The sequence below is a fragment of the Coptis chinensis genome, chromosome 3 (assembly GCF_015680905.1).
Source record: "Coptis chinensis isolate HL-2020 chromosome 3, ASM1568090v1, whole genome shotgun sequence".
NCBI lineage: Eukaryota > Viridiplantae > Streptophyta > Magnoliopsida > Ranunculales > Ranunculaceae > Coptis > Coptis chinensis.
Window position 1 is genome coordinate 62,594,671 of NC_141458.1, and position 14,324 is coordinate 62,608,994.

Genomic DNA, 14,324 nt, shown 5'->3' on the forward strand with positions numbered 1-14,324 from the left:
CGATCTCATTTTAGATTTTTTTCCTGATGAGCACCTTTACGCGATCCTTTCTGCACCCTGGTATGCTGATATTGTGAATTATCTGGTGATTGAAGAGACTCCGCCATTGTGGAATAGAAATCAGAGGAAGAAGTTCCTGGCTCAAGTAAAGTACTATCATTGGGATGCCCCATATCTTTTCAAATACTGCCTAGATCAGATCATCCGACGTTGCATTCCAAAATGGAAACAGTTTGCGGTTCTTTCCATTTGCCACGAGCAGGCTTGTGGAGGGCATTTTAGTGCCAATAAAACTGCTGCTGAGGTCTTACAATGTGGATTCTATTGGTTAACACTCTTTCGTGATGCATTTCTTCATTGCAAAGCATGTGCTCGTTGCCAACATCTCGGTCATATTTCTGCACATAACATGATGCCCTTACATCTTATTCTCATAGTGGAGATTTTCGACGTCTAGGGCATCAATTTCATGGGACCTTTCCCAACTTCTAATGGTTTCATCTACATCCTAGTAGTCGTAGACTATGTATTTAAATGGATTGAGACCATACCATGTCGTAACAATGATAACAAAACAGTCATCGGGTTCAAAAAACAGAACATTTTTTCAAAATTTGGTGTTCCAAAAGCCATCATCAGTGCTGGTGGATCACATATTTGCAATCGAGTTTTTGAACATATCATGAAAAAATATGAAGTAACCCACAAGGTTGAAACTCCATATCATCCTCAAACAAGTGGTCAAGTAGAAGTCTCTAATAGAGAGATTAAACGTATCTTGGAGAAAATAGTTAATCCAAATAGGAAAGACTGGTCTCTCCATCTGAACGATGCACTATGGGCATACAGAACAGCTTTTAAAATACATATAGGCATACATAACCGCTTTTAAAACACCTACAGGTTGGTCTTTTGAAAACCTTGTCATCTGCCAATTGAACTAGAGCATCGTGTCATGTGGGCAATAAAAACCCTTAATTATAATCTCGATGTGGCAGGTGAAAAGCATAAACTACAAATAAACGAGCTCGAAGAAATTCAAAATGAAGTGTATGACCTTTCAAGAGATTACAAAACCAACATGAAAAGGATTCATGACAAGCATGTTTTATGAAAACATTTTGAAGTTGGTCAAAAAAATTTGTTTTATAACTCTAGATTGCATCTTTTCCCAGGAAAACTGAATACTCGATGGACTGGTCCTTATAAAATAACTGAAGTCACATTTCACGGGGCTATTACTTTAAAGAGCCACAAAGATAACAGCACAATGCAAGTAAATGGTCAGCGCCTCAACATTTTCATGAGTTTCGGTCTACGGATGTCGAAGAAATTCTTCTCCAATATCCCATCTATGAGGATTAAATCCTCTTTTCCGATGTATTCCTTTCCCATTCCATTCCATCTTTTGCTTTAAGGGGATACATCAATAAGGTAACCGGACCATTCCACTTAGAGGGTGTTGTTGTAAGTGCCAGAGCCTTAGTCTATAGTATATCTCGCATATTCTTTGTAAAACACTTTTTACTCATCGTTGGAGTGAGTGTGAATATGTGGAGCGAGTACACAATTTTTCTTTTCTTTATTTTACATTTCTTTTACAAAAATGTTTGTTTTCTTTGTTCTTTTAATGATAGATTCTCGATACATCAATAGTTAAGTGATTTTTCAAAATTGGCAATGGATTTTATACATACCAACCCCTATAACAACGCAATCTAAGGGCGGTTTGAGATCAACTTTGCTTACTAAGGGTCGCCTAAATCACCGAGCTATTCACCTGGGTTAGGACATTCCATGTCTTGCACAGTAAATTCCCCAACTCGCGTAGCTGAAGTTCTATCTGTCTAGATTGGGTTCGCCACCGAACCAACATGAAAGTTGTCTAAGATTATCTGTTATGGTTTTTTTTCAAGTAGTAGCATCTATAATCACAACTTTTAAATACGAGTTTCTTAAAACATCTCTCCATAGTTTTCAAAACTAGAGGATATAAAAATGAATGTTATACATCCCGGAGTGACCAAAATGATACTGGATTAACATATAATTTTATCTTCTTGTCAAAACTTCTATATAGTTAGAAATATATTTTTGATTGAGAAAGCCAACTAAAAAAAACGAGGCATCTCCAAAAGAGAATTAAACAAATAGAGTAACCTAAAGTGATACTATTCTATATTTAATTCTATCTTTTGCCTCTACCTTTCTATTTTGTCTCAATAATCTGACGTTAAAAGACTTAACTTATACAAACTTTAAAAAAATTCCTTTCTTATAAATCTTTTCCCCTTCTCAATCTCTCTCTTTTCTGAAAAAGTTTTCAAAAATGTCTTCTGTAGCAAACAAAAACCCTCCACCTAGCAATACTAGATGGATCAGCTTCAATGATCGTGTGCAAGCACTTCCTTGAGAACTGCAGCTTAAGATATGGACTCATATACCAAAAATCATTCCTAGTTTTGGAAAGAGTTCATACGCACATAAGAGACGAGCTATGAGAGAAGACTGGTGCTTGAACTATCAAACACCAACTTGCCTTGGTCTTCAACCTCATAATAATTATGTTTATAAAGTCTACACGTGTTATCCTTCAGTACATTACGCTCAGTCTAAGAGAGTAATCCAGGCATCTGGTTGGGATTGACTCAAGTTTTCAAAAACTTTCAAGTCTTGGGGATCTGACTTAAAACGACCCAACTTTTTAAAATTTCAATCAAACTTATTCAAAACCCAAAAAAATTAATTAAATTTTCCTTCTGTTATCTATACATATTTTTGTGCAGTTCCTTTACAGTTCTTTCCATCATCTGTTTTGCATCCACCATTAGATGTGAGTGTACCCCATACTGTTACATTGAATTTTTTATGTTGATCATTTTGGTATCTCACGGGTCAAGATCGGACAAGTAACGAAACGTGGATCGGCTCTTGAAGTTGGCAAGGCACTGAGGACAAGATTGGAATTTCTTGATTTCATTTGGGCTTGGGCCAAAATTTCAATTCATTAAAAAGGCACTTGCCATCAAACTATTTATCCCACGTGACCGCCCACTTCCCATCTTCTTCCTCACAAAATCCCTAACCCTAGCCACCCACACCAGCTCCTGACCGCCCCTTCCTAGCTCTCGACCGTGATCTCACCCCAAAACAGCACCACTCCAAATTTTTACAACCTACCCCATTTTCAACCCTCATTCAAACTTAAAACCCCAATTTTATCAATCCCTACTCTAAATGGCTCTGGTTCTTAAAATCGTGCCAGAGCAAAATTTTCAAAACCTCTTCAATTCCGATCTATTTGAAGTGCACTTCAAGGCTGAGATTATAAGAAGAGGATGGGAACCCTTGGTTTTTTTGGAAGGTGCAGTGTATTCTCTCTCTCTTATTCTTTAAGTTTATAACTGTATGCTTAGAGGGGAGCATGACCGCATCACGGTTGTCAAGGATGGTCACCTGCTTGAGATCACCAAGGAGGTGGTGAGTGAGTTCTAGGGATTCCTATGAAGGCTTATGTTCAGTTGCAACGGTCCCCAGACGGTAAGACCATCGACATGATGATGGTAGAGACACTTCTCGAGGGGGTGAAAAACCCCAAGTCTCACTGAGCTTTTCAGAGTTCGCTACGAAGGAATTAGTTGGTAGTATCTTAGTGGACAGCCTACAACCTACTAGGCTCAGCCAAGCCTTCAGATATAGGTAAGCCAATGCTTCATCTTTTATGGATTCTTCAAGAGCAGAAGAACAACTTCTGCATTATCTCCTATATCTTTTAGCAACTCTGTAAACTAAAGAAGTCAACCGCTCCTTTTCCAGTGCTGGTCACCAAGATCATGCAGCACTGGGGGTTCCAGGCCACAGATGCCCTAGTGGAGGTTAAGGACGCTACCACAGGTCTTATATATGCCTACTGCATCCAAAAGTTATGGCTTTCATCTAAAGCCAGAGCCACTGAGCAAGCACTCCCGATTGAGGAAGTGGATTACTTCGCTGAAAATGCCACTAGACAGTTCACTCAGCCTATGGATGGAATTCACTTCTTCTATGGCGGCCAGAGGATTCTGCATTTGTATCTCCACCATCTCAGGAAAACTCAGGGGAACATTATAGCAAACCCTCAGAAAGGAGCAGTGGTACTTGTAGCAGGAGCAGCAACATTTTCAGCACAGTGTCACTAGAACACTGCAGAGCATTAGAGACGCATGCCCACGGAGTGATAGACATGCAAAGACCCGACGTCATCAAGGAGAAGGATCTTCTCGACGTCGACATGAGTCACGCACGGATTCTAACTAGGCATTTCCCTAGTATCCGTATAGTTGGATATATTTATTTTTCTTTTTTCTTTCTTACGTATATGACGCTAGTATAATTTTAATTATATGCTTAATATTTTATGCTTGTTTTTTGTTTCTGGAATTTGGTATATGAGTAGAAGGTAAAACAGATACATCATGCCTAAATTTTCCATATTTTTCTTTCATGCATTTCATATATGATTCAAAAATATAAAAACCTAAAAAGATTTCATAATAGAATAAATATCCCTAGTATAATAAACAATGTATTCCCCGTTCTATATCAAACAACTCACGCCCCAAACTTATTTGGGGGTGGAGTATTTTCATCATGAAGAACAGAATGCAGGTGTATCACCGTTTTTGCTCATGTTTCTATGGTAATCTCTTTCCTTATCTCTTCATACTTGAAGACAAATCATAGTTCTATTTGGAGGTGGTATAGTAACATTTTGCAAAAACTAGGCATTTTCTATATAGTAGATATAATAGTATATTTCTTCCTATCTAAAATTTTTTCGAAAAAAGACCAAAAATATTTTTCTGTTTAGTATTAAAAAGTCTTGTTTCCTTTTACTTGGATGAATAAAAAGTTTAGAAGTCTCATTATAGCAATAAAGTAAAGATTCATTCTTTGTACTTAGATTAATATACGTACAATAGTTTCTGCATCTTTTCATGAATGACATGTATCAGCATTTGATTGTATATAGTACTGAGTTTCCGAGACCAAGGTTAGAATAGTTAAGTTCCATATCCTGTGAGAATCTAGCGAAAAGCCTCATCTGAATGATTATTAAGTGATGACACAAGGATATCCGAATAGAGAGATAACACGTCCACTTGCTTGATCACCACGCCATATCTTAAGAGAGAATTTAGGCTCCTTTTGGATCGATATAGCCAAATAAACGTTAAAAACCTAAAAATATAGTTTTTACTCTAGTTCCCTCTTGAGCCTTCACCCCTTTCCAAAAGCCTTTTTATTCTTCACAAAAAATTCCTAACCCGTTACAACACCCAATACAAAGCTTACCCAGCTGACAAGTTGAGAACTAGATGGATATCAGAAAAAGAGAAGAGAAGACCTTGTACAAAAACAGAATAGTTAGTTACTTAAAAATAAATAAAGGAAAGAGATGAAAAGAAAGACACATCAAAAACCAAAACTCCAAAAAAATCGAATCTCCCAAAAGTCAAAATCAAAAGGAGACAATATTAGAAACAAAAGCAAAGTTAGAACTCCCAAAAATTCAAAATCATATAGAGTCACAAAGCCAAAGGGTTAAAAGAATGTATCACAATTTGGAAACAAAAGAACAAAACGAGATTCTTCTCTGGTTACAAGTATCTTGAAGACCCAATTTCTTAATTTATCAGATTTTGTTGTTCCCTTCCTTTTTCTTTCTAAACCATCACCCTACCCTCGTAACTCCTAATAAAAGACCTCTAGCTCAATTAGGAATAGTAAGTGGAAAGTGTGATCAATCAAACCCAGTTTCTTTGGACGTCATTTGAGTATTTGAGGAATATAAGTGTCCGCTGCACTTGAGAGAATGAACCTTGAGTGAATCTATCAGAAAGTTGTGATTGCAACACACCCCTGTGAGAACCCACCTTAAGGACGCTCTCCAAAAGTCTCAAAAACAACTCTACTTTTGCATTTCATTGCTCATGTTTTGCGCATTTATCTTTAGATGATTAAATTACTATACATATGTTATTCTAAGTTCATAGGAGCTTGTCCGTATTTTTTATTAATGAGATGTATGAACTTCTGAGAATAAATAAGGAAACAAGACCATTAGTACTTAATAGAATAAGTTTGTGAGTACCTTCACTAGAAAACACTCACGAGGCTTAAAGCCCGTCCACTAGGGAATTCCTAGTGGTTTAAGGCCTTGTTGCATATGGTCATTGCAATCACACTCTAGGAAACGAGATTAGTATAACTTATAATAAATCACTCATTTGTGATCTTAGTTTTTTCTCTCATCCTTGCTTGAAGACAAGCAAGATGCTATTTGGGGGTGGTGATCAGCTCCTAAATGTGCATTTTCTTACCCTTATATTACTACATTATAGCCCGTCTTACGTTTAATGAAAAGACATATCTTAGCTTTTATTGCCTTTTCCAGGTTACGGAGAATTTCAGGTCGTTTATCATAAAAGTAGTGTCTTAGCACCTAAAGGAGCCTTAATCACGCTTATTATGAAGACCAAATGTTGTTATGAAAAAGTACTGAAAAATTCAAAGTCAAAGATTAAAGCCCTCAATTTAGAAGACCAGAGTTGGAGGCCTTTATCTAAAAATATGACATTCTCAAAAACCTACCTTGGTCAAGAAGAAACCAAAAAGCAAAAGAAAAAGCTAAAGCAAAAGTGAAGTGTGAGGTGTCTCAAAAGTGATGGAGGAAGGCAAATTAGTAAAAGGCAAAAGTATGGGTATATAATCTAAAAGTTATGGACAGAGAAAGCATCCATTGCTTTAGGGTCCAAACCATTTGGTTTGTTTAAATTTTCTTGTCTAGTTTTTCAATTTAAGTCCTTACTTTATTGTTTTTCATTTCCTTTTATTTAAATCTTGTTATTTTGCTTTGTTTGTTTCAATCAATCAATCTTATCTTGTTGTTCTTATTTCAATCTTCAATCAATACTTCTTCCACTGTTTTCATGTCATTTCCATACAAAACAACTTGAGTTTTCATGTTTTCATTAGCTTAAAACTAATCAAATCTATACCAAAAGTCTACCTTTCTTCTTCTTAACTGCCACACTTAAACTCTAAACAATTTAGGATGAACCTCACTTTTCAATATCTTTGGAGCCCCTTATCACAAATCTACAAACTTCATGAAGATATGAGTGTTTCCTTTCACTCTAGCTGGTAAGAGTCACTTTTGGCTTCTTTCTCAGAATTCCGATTATTTCAATACATGGGAAAAGAATTTGTTCTCCTTCATGAAGAAGTACTTTCTACCGAAGAAAACAGAAGTAAGATACAGTTCTTCAAACAGAGTCCGAGTGAGACATTTTCCGAAGCATGGGATAGATTCTCTAACCTACTCCAATCATGTCCTCACCATAAACTAGAAGAATCCACTCTTGTCCAATATTTCTTCAAAGGTCTTCTCCAAGAACACAAAGTAACCCTCGACATCATGAGTAATGGTAATTTTTTGGAAAGAGGTACAACCGAAGCTTTAACCTTTCTTGAAAACCAAGCTGAAAAGAGTATCCATTTGGGCGATATAAACAATTCCATAACACCCCAACCCAGTACATCTAAGGCTAGTGGTATCTTTGAGGTGAAATCCGATCCTAAAATCAAAACTTTAATCGAAGCCCTCACAAGAAAGAAAAATGCCCTCACAACCAAACAAAAAGACCAAACCCCTCATCCTGTCATGAACATAAATACATCACCATTCAATTTTTGTTTAAGCTTAAATCATATAGATGTCACCTATCCCTTGATCACAAACCTATCACCACTTCAACCAGAAGACGTATGTGTTTCCAATGTACTAAATGCACCATGGAGACAACATCCAAACTTTGCATGGACTAATATTCCACAAACCCAACCACCTCCAGGTTTCAACAAACCACCAAATGCATTCTAACAAGAACTAGGTACCTATAACAATCAGAACAGAGCATTGATCCCATCCCAGTTTAACCAGAACTATTAAAACCCACCAATCAACAACCAAAGAGAAGTAGTTCAAGTTACACCATCAACTAGTGTCCTAACAAATAAGCCCACCGAAATAATGTTATCTGTCATGCAACAACAAACTCAAATTCTAGCATCCATACAACATTCTCTAAACTTGTTAGCCAAAGACACAACTCAGAAAAATTTGTTACCAGGATACAAAGTTGAGAACCTTAAAGCCCAAGAGATTAAAGCAGTCACAACCTTGCATTCTGGTAAAATTGTTGACAACAAAGTAGTCTTACCAGAAGACTCTGCACCTATAGAAGTACCAGTTCCAATACCAGAACCAGAAATTGAAAACCAGATACCTCCACATATCCCTGTTAATGTTCCAGTACCTAAACCATCAACTCATCTACTTGACCCAGTTAGGCAATACAAACCAAAAGAACCTTTTCTTGCTCGCTTAATGACACCCAAGGAGGATGAAAATTTTGATGAAATCAGATAAACATTCAAGAGTCTAACCATAAATTTACCATTTCTTGATGTCATCAAGCATTTACCCAAACATGCCAAGTTTCTTAAGGATATCTGCACCAATAAAAGAAAAACTAACATTCCAAAAGATGCCTTCCTTACAGAAGAATTTCCATCCTTTATAGAAACTAATGGAATCATCAAATACAAATATCATGGTCGTCCTACCATCCCTTGCACTATATAAGACAAATACACAACCACTGCCTTGCTCGATCTTAGAGCAAGTGTTAACCTTCTTCCATACTACCTATTTAAACAACTCGGTTTCCATGAGCTTACACCTACAACTATGACCTTATAATTAGCTGATCGCTCCATTAAATACCCAAAAGGTGTAGTAGAAAATGTGCTAGTCAAGGTTAAAGATCTTTACTACCCTATTGATTTCTTCATCCTCGACACCAAAATCGCTCATGATTCCATACCTATCATTCTAGCGCACTCCTTTTTGGTAACAGCCAACACCCTCATAAATTGCCGCAATGGATCTATGGCCATGTCTTTTGGAAATCTCTTAGTATAAGTCAATATTTTCAAGATGATGCAACAATAGATAGAAGAAGAGTTGGATGGAGAGGTGAGTATGATAGAAAGTGTAGTGCAAGAATATTATGACAGGACTTTCCAGAGAATGAGGTGCATCAGTTCTTATCCTTTAGAGACTCTGATTTTGATATGGATTATTATAAAGAAGATACCAGCGCCACCTTGGAATCTGTCCATTTATACAATTTAGATGATGAGTTACCTAAACATGAAGAGACGTCACCAATCCAAGTGTTTACTATGGAAGAACAGAATCCTGTAGAAACCTTGTTACCCACATCACCTACTCCTGCCCTTAAGCCTTTCCCTCATGACCTAAAATACATATATATTGATACTGATGGTACTCATCCCACCATCATTTCATCCCAGTTGTCAAAAGAGGAAGAAGAGAGCTTAGTTAGAGTGATTCAATAATATCGTTCTGCCATTGGTTGGTCTCTTAATGATATAAAGGAATTGATCCAAGAATTTGCACCCACCGGATTCACCTGGAAGAGAATGTTAAGACCTTTAAAGAGTCGCAACGTTGATTAAACCCTATTATGAAAGAGGTAGTAAGGGAGGAGATCTTAAGATTACTAGATGCTAAAATCATTTACCCCATATCTGATAGTGAATGGGTTAGTCCTATTCATGTGTTGCCAAAGAAGTCTGGGATTACAATGGTTTGTAATGACAACGGGGAGTTAATTCCAGTACAAGTTTCCATCATGTGGAGGATTTGTATTGATTATCGAAAGCTGAATGCGGTCACAAGGAAAGATCACTTCCCCCTGTCGTTCGTAGATCAGATGCTTGAACGCTTAGCAGGACATGCTTATTATTGTTTCTTGGATGGATATTTAGGATATTTTCAGATCTTAATAAATGAATCCGATCAGGAAAAGTCTACCTTTACTTGCCCTTTTGGAACCTATGCTTATGCACGTATGTCTTTCAGTCTCTGCAATGCACCTGTCACATTTTAACGCTGCATGTTATACATTTTCAGTGATATGGTGGAGAGATTCATGGAAGTGTTTATGGATTTTTTTTCCCTCTATGGAGATTCTTTCGACGACTGCCTATCCAACCTTTCTAAACTATTGGCACGTTGTCAGAAAAAAAAATCTAGTCCTTAATTGGGAAAAGTGTCACTTTATGGTAAAAAAATAGATAGTGTTAGGTCACATTGTGTCTAAAAATGGTATAGAGGTCGATAAGGTTAAAATAGACAAAATTTCTACTCTACCTATTCCATGGAGCATCCGTGACATACGAGCCTTTCTAGGCTGTGCTGGATTTTATCGACGATTCATCTAAGATTTCTCAAAAGTTGCTAAACCCTAAACTAATCTTCTTATAAAAGATGCACCTTTTGAGTTTAATTAACTCAGACTACATGCATACTTTTGAAATGTTAAAAGTCGCCTTAATAACTGCACCCATAATTCAACCTCCTAACTGGTCAAAACCGTTTGAGCTCATGTGTGATGCCAGCGACTATGTTGTTGGCGTCATTTTAGGTAAAAAATATGATAATGGACCTACAGTTATTTACTATGCAAGTAAAATTTACAATGAGGCTCAATGGAATTATACGACCATTGAAAAGGAATTCTTAGTCTGTGGGAACCGTTATGGTTTCATGTAATGATTTACAAACTGCGAAAACCCATACGCAGCGGAATAAAGGGTTCTCACGATTTTGGTTAGAATCATACATTTGATCAGCTGTGATAACTCTGAGAATCCAAGCTCTACGAATCAGCAACCTCTTGATCTTTTATTGTATTCCTATTCTTAGAAAGGTCGTTGTGTGGGCAACGATCTTCCAGCCCCTTCTTTCTCTCTTGACCTCTCTCACTCACAAGATCATAACCGAATTTGGAACTTGTCTTTCTTGAGAAAATCTTTAGTAAAAATGGCCAAGAAAGAGGGGTTTCTTTTTATATGCTACAACAGAGACCATGAGGAGAAATTAGGGTTGGGCCTCCTGACGGGCATGGGCTTCCCATGTTCACCTAGAACACACGGCCCAAGTCCGTCAACAAATTATGTATTCCACTAAAGGCCATTGTTGCACTACCGCCCTAATCCCAAATTACGTGTATTACGTTTATAGGCTCCATATTATATTCTCGTTGATCTCCCTGTGTTTAAGATATCGAATGCCCGGTTGATTAAGTCAAGTTACTGACAACTACATTAATCAACTTCTTATGTCCTTGAGTAGTACCACTCAACCTCATTGTCATGTCGGATTAAATCCACCTGCAGGGTTTACATGACAATCCTTATGAGCTCCTCAATGGGACATCATCAACCCGACTTCATGCGGGTCACGGATTCCTTCTATAATCAATAGCACACCTTACATACAATGTTATTATCCAATCCATCGAATTTGTTGATTCACAAATGAATCTCACTCATTGAAGATTTAAAGCAATGTACAATGCACGTAAGTGCCCATTATTATTTCCGGATTAAGAGGACAAGCATCCATAATAACAAAGGTGTTTGTTCTCTTATATAGTCAGTATAAAGAGAAACAACCTCACTTGGTCATGTTCAATACACACAAAGTGTACTAGTGTAATCATGTAGTCGAGATAGACTAATACCATATTATACTACAACCGTACCAATGGTTTGTCTAAATCCATCTAGGTTGTGAACGTTTACTTATACTTTATAAGGTACTTATGATATGATCTTCTGTGTGTCACCACACACCATATCAGCTACAACATAAAGTATTAGACGCATGCATATAACTAATAACATATATAATATGCATAACATTGCCCATATGATTCTCATTCAAAATATAAAGAATTAGAGTTAATACAAAAGTAATGCTTTTAGTATATAACCCTATCATAGTCATTGTGTATGCTTTAAACAAATTTTGTCTTTATTTGATAGGTTAAAAAACCTTCATCTACACCGATCATGCAGCACTTAGGTATCTTCTCGCAAAGAAGGATCCTAAGCAGAGGTTAATCCGATGGATTCTCCTCCTGCAAGAATTCACTTTGGAGATAAAAGATAAAAAAGGAGTTGAAAATGTAGTGCCTAACCACCTATCTAGGTTAACCAATGATAGTGACAGTGATTCCGATCACATTTTAGATTCTTTTCCTGATGAGAACCTTTACGTATAGTAATCCTTTCTGCACCTTGGTATATGCTGATATTGTGAACTATCTGGTGACTGAAGAGACTCTGCCCTTACAGAATAGAAAATAGAGGAAGAAGTTCCTGGCTCAAGTAAAGTACTATGATTGGGATGACCCATATCTTTTCAAATATTGCCCTAATCAGATCATCAGATATTGCATTCCATAATGGGAACAGTCTGCGGTCTTTTCCTTTTGTCATGAGCAGTCTTATGGAGAACATTTTAGTGCAAATAAAATTATTGTTAAAGTGTTACAATGTGGATTATGTTGGTTAACACTCTTTCGTGATGCATTTCTTCATTGCAAGGCCTGCGTTCGTTGCCAACATCTTGGTCGTATTTCTGTATGTAACATGATGCCCTTAAATCCCATTCTCATAGTGGAGATTTTTGACATCTGGGGCATCGATTTCATGGGACCTTTCCCAACTTCTAATGAATTCATTTACATCTTAGTAGTCGTAGACTATGTATCCAAATGGATTGAGGTCATACCATGTTGTCACAATGATAACAAAAAAGTTGTTTGTTTCATAAAGAAAAACATTTTTTCTAAATTCTGTGTTCCTAAAGCCATCATCAATGATGGCGGATCACACTTTTGCAATCGAGTTTTTGAACATATCATGAAAAAATATAGAGTAACCCACAAAGTTACAACTCCATATCATCCTCAAACAAGTGGCCAAGTAGAAGTCTCTAATCAAGAGATAAAGTATATCTTGGACAAGACAATTAATCCAAATAGGAAAGACTGGTCGCTCCGTCTGAACGATGCGTTATGGGCATACAAAATCGCTTTTAAAACACCTATAGGGATGTCACCCTACAGGCTTGTCTTTGGAAAATGATAAGAGCCCAAAACTGTAGTTTTAACCCCTTAATAATACTACTTTTAGACCAATTAGGAGAGTAATAAATAAGAGTTAATGCTAATTACGTACTTTTATGTATTTCAGGCATGGAACTCAATTATGTGCAGAAATGTGCCACTTTGGCGATATAAAGGAGCAAAGGGTTGGTTGCTAAGAAGTTTCATGATAAAAGCCAAGATTCAAGTAGACAAAGCCTTTATAAACCCCGGTCAAAAGCTGAAAAGTCAACACGGGCAGAAACAGTACACAAGTTAGCAGAACTTCCGAAGACCATATCTTTGGACTCAGGCCTCGAATTTGGGCCTACCTTATGTCAAAACGACCGGCTCGGAAAGAGTTTTCCAATGGTCTAAGCCTTAACCCAATCAGAGGAGGAGAAGTGGATGAAAAGTCTACTAAAGTCAAAGCCAGCTGAAACGGGCTCTGTGGACTGAAGAAATTAGGCTTTGGGCTCGATTTTCCGGCCCAAAATATGGCTCCTCAGCCCATGCACAAAATTGTGGATCTGGTCTCCTCCTTTACATAAAATAAGACTTAGCTCTTAAGAAAGAGATAGTTAGATAGCTTAGAATAGAAAGTAGCAATTAGAATAGCTTGTAGATCTAGTTTTTGAATTTCAAGGAGTAATTAATTAGTTTCATTCCTTGTTTTAGATTATTTATTTGAATCATTGTTCTTCATTTCATTAGATAAATAAAATAGTAGTTCTTGTCAATTTCGATTTTGTCATTTAAATTTGTTTAGATATAATTTCAATTAGTGGTTGTTATTCAATTCCTAGTTATTAATTTGGATTTCAATTCTTAAGTAGTTAAATTAGTAAAGTTCAAATATTTATATTATGTCTAGTTTTAATTCAATTGGAAATGATAGTTTGATGAATCAAGGCTAAACCTCCATTAGAGGGGTTTGATGAAGCCTTGATAAAAACTTGATTGTGTAGTATAGAATCGTTATAAGAATCTATTCCACTCTAGAAGGTCATTGATTTGCCATGAGAATAGGTGGACGACCTCAAATGCTAGTTATAAATTGGTAGAAATGTCATGTATAATTAGGGATTAGAACGACCAATTCTTACCGTAAGAACGTAAGAATTGGTTTACAACAAATCTATGCTAGGTTATTAAGTTGGATTCAAGGTGGAATCAAATTCCCCTAATTCTTTATCTAAATTCAACTCTTAGCATTCTGTCATTCCATTATTTGTATCTTGTTATTTGAATCCA